This window comes from Neolamprologus brichardi, chromosome 9 (assembly GCF_056152115.1).
Source record: "Neolamprologus brichardi isolate AB-2024 chromosome 9, ASM5615211v1, whole genome shotgun sequence".
Lineage (NCBI taxonomy): Eukaryota > Metazoa > Chordata > Actinopteri > Cichliformes > Cichlidae > Neolamprologus > Neolamprologus brichardi.
The window spans coordinates 12258748-12262140 of NC_142112.1; the positions used below are offsets into that span (position 1 = coordinate 12258748).

Sequence of the window (3393 nt, forward strand, 5' to 3'; positions counted from 1 at the left end):
AGGCGGGGTACACCCTGGACAGTTCGCCAGTCTGTCGCAGGGCCAACACACAGGGACAGACAACCATTCACACTCACATTCACTCGCACATTCACACCCAGTGGCAATTTGGATTATCCAATTAACCTATGCCCACAAGCTGCATGTCTTTGGACGGTGGGAGGAAGCCGGAGTACCCGGAGGGAACCCACGCAAACACGGGGAGAACATGCAAACTCCACACAGAAAGACCCGGCCTGATGGTGGAATTGAACTGAATTCTTGCTGTGCGGCAACAGTGCTAACCACCGTGCCACCGTGCTAAAAAAAATAAATAAATCACGTAATTCTTTGTTTTTACATTCATCAGTTCTTAATCAGCCCAAATAGCAACTTTGCTATTTACATACATACATACATACAAATCATCGTCATATCTGAGGATACACCATTTACCAATCAGCTCTGGACTTCCCCAATGGATTTATTTTCTGCCTGCGATACAGCTGTTTCTATCTTCTGGCCAAAAGTGAAACACTTGGTGTTGCAGCACTTGCAGTTAAACTGCTTCCCTGTTATGCACATGCAGCTTACATCACGAACCATCAGTTCTCCTGGAGCTATAGTAATGACCTGGTGAATTCTCATGGTTCCAGGAAAAGCTGATATCTGCTTTGGCATTTTCTTCATAGCTTCCTCAACATCTTCACTTTTCACAAAGAACAGTTTCACACTTGTGTTTGTTTCAGAAAAGGCCCTGAATAACTCTTCTGTATCTGGGATGTCATGCCCCTTTGCTACCATCATGTCAGTTGCTCTTTTTAAGGCTCCCCCGACACCATCTGGTGCTCCTTTTCCATGACTAGCCTCGAAAAAATTCCAAGAACCAGCTTTGAATCCTCTTCTGTCCAGTTCTGTAGTGAAAAGGTAGAAGTTTCTTCGTTGTTTGTATCGCGTACAGGCTCCGTCGCTTAAAAAGTGCAGCACAGACACTTGTGGATGTTGGCCTTGAAGCTAATCTAGCACAAGATTTAGGTGCTGCCATATTGCTGGAGGGCCTTTATGTCTACTAGGGGAGATGGTGCTACACAGGCTCTGAGAGTCCACCAACATACAACACACCAGTATGAAGGGTGGCCTGCTGATGTGAAGCCCCAAAGTGGACCGCCTGAACTTGAGAACTGTATTTACAGCTGTAGTTTTCTGAGAAGTCAACATGTATCAAAGCCTCCTCCGCTGACATGTTGTGCTTCAGCTCACGGCAGAAGGCATACTGCTGCGTGATATTAAAGTGATGCATTTTAAATTTCTTTACAAAGCTCTGGAAGAGCTCAATGAGGTCCTCTTGTGTGCCCTCCACAGATTTCTTGACTGTCACCTTGACAGTTGCCTCCATCTCTCACGCTCACTCTGCAGGTTTCTCTCCCTTCTTTCAGGATCAGCTTTAAGGCGTTCCCGATACTTCCTTTGCCTTTCTGCTACTGTTGTTGGTGCCATCTTACCGCATCCTTAACATGGAACATAAATCACATTCAGCACACATGCAGTATAAGAATGGTGATTGAATATAATAATAATAAATTTAAATAATTGGATAACTTAACAACCAAAGTATTAAAATCACAACCCCGTTACAATCAAAAACATAACAGGGTTGAGTGTGGTTGAGATTTTTGCACAAACTGGCCGCTGCTCAATATAGTGAATACCAGACAGAGAACACATGGCATGCATGAAATTCAAAATCACCATATATTCATGAACTAACAAAAAACCTTTTCATAAGTCATAGTTTTCTATCTTTTTTTCATGTTACGGTGTTGAGTCATTGAGGTTGACGACCACAATATCACAAGATAAATGACTAAAATAAAGGAAAAGAATGGAGCAACTTGCCTGTCTCTGTGGTCCTGTTGTCCAAAAGACTTCAGTGATGTCACTTCCTGATGTATATGGAATTCTGGATCACACCATTGTATTTATGGGGGTGGGATCATTCATGTAACGGGGTTGAAGGGTTAGTCAGGTAATAATTGTGATTTTATTGAATAATTAACAATTAAATTTGAAAAAAAGAAATATTAACAGCAAAAGAGCACAAATAGATGTTTAGGTTGATACCAAAATTTATTGACTTTTTAAATAGTTTTATTTGGTATTTTCAAAGTAAACTTTCATCAAGGCCATGAGGGACATGACAAAATAGGTGGTGTCAAATGAAAAAACTGTATTATTTCCCAGAAAAAGATAAAAATTAGTTAAGTTTTTTACACTGTATTAAAGGGTACATTTTAATATATATGTAAAGCTGTTTAAATAGAAAGTTTGGTGACCCAATAGATGAAATACACCATAAGAGGTGAGAGGGACTCAAATTGTGCCATTTTCATGGAATGACTCAAAGATAAATTAAAGATGCTTGCAATGAAAGTGTTCAGGTCTTAGGAGGTTAAGAATACAAGATATATATATATATATATATATATATTTCTTTTGTGGGGGGGGGGGGGGGGGGGGGGGGTTATTGAATATGGACAGTGAAGACAGAGAGGAAAGTGGGGAGAGAGAAAACCAGAACCCAGGCCTATTGCTCTCCGGCTATATTGCATATAGTCGAATGCTCACACCCGAGCTAAACTGGTGCCTATCCCGAGCCACTTGCAGCTGATGGGATAATTCGAATTTTGGAAAATAATTCAAACTAACTGAAACGATACTGTGAACTTGGAAAACTAAACTCAAATAAAAATATAGAAGAAATATCAAACCTTTGTGGAAACTAAACTGAAATGAAATTTAAAAAAAAAATGAAATAAAATAAAAACTAATTAGAAAACACAATAACTCTTATACTTCTCAATCAACTCCCCACTTACGTTTGACTCTGAAATTTTGTGATTGCGCATAAAAATGTCCATAATTCCTAAACAGTTCATGCGAGCTGAAAAGCTGAAAGTCTGCGCTTCCATCACATATCGACTTGACTGTTTCATTTACACTCCGCTGTGATTGTTTACACATGCAAAATTAAACAAACTGAATTATCGTCCACAAACTTTACGGACCTAACAGTATTTACAGCCCTTCCACAAATGAAACACCTGAAAGAAAGAAAATACACTTTTTTTTTGTCCATTATTTAATAAATAAGTCATAAACAGCACTGTGGGAGAACATGATACTGAGATAAAAGGCACTTTGAAAATAATACTGTAAAAGGCTTGAGTGTGGTATCAGAGGCATTTGGGTTTGGGAAACATTTCAGAGGTTCTTCATGTGACGTTTCAAAGAGAGTTTCAGCCTCACAGTCTCAAAAACAAACCAGCACGATCGGATGAAACGGGCAACTTCACCAGTTCACTGACAGGACATGCGTTTGGTGTACTTGAAAAGAAGACAGCAAAGGACCTGAGA

At 39.7% G+C, this 3393-nt stretch overlaps 1 pseudogene; it reads right to left on the reverse strand.

The window, feature by feature from the left end:
* Window positions 1–352: 352 nt before the first annotated feature.
* Window positions 353–1375, reverse strand: LOC148101211 (uncharacterized; annotated as a pseudogene).
* Window positions 1376–3393: the final 2018 nt, after the last annotated feature.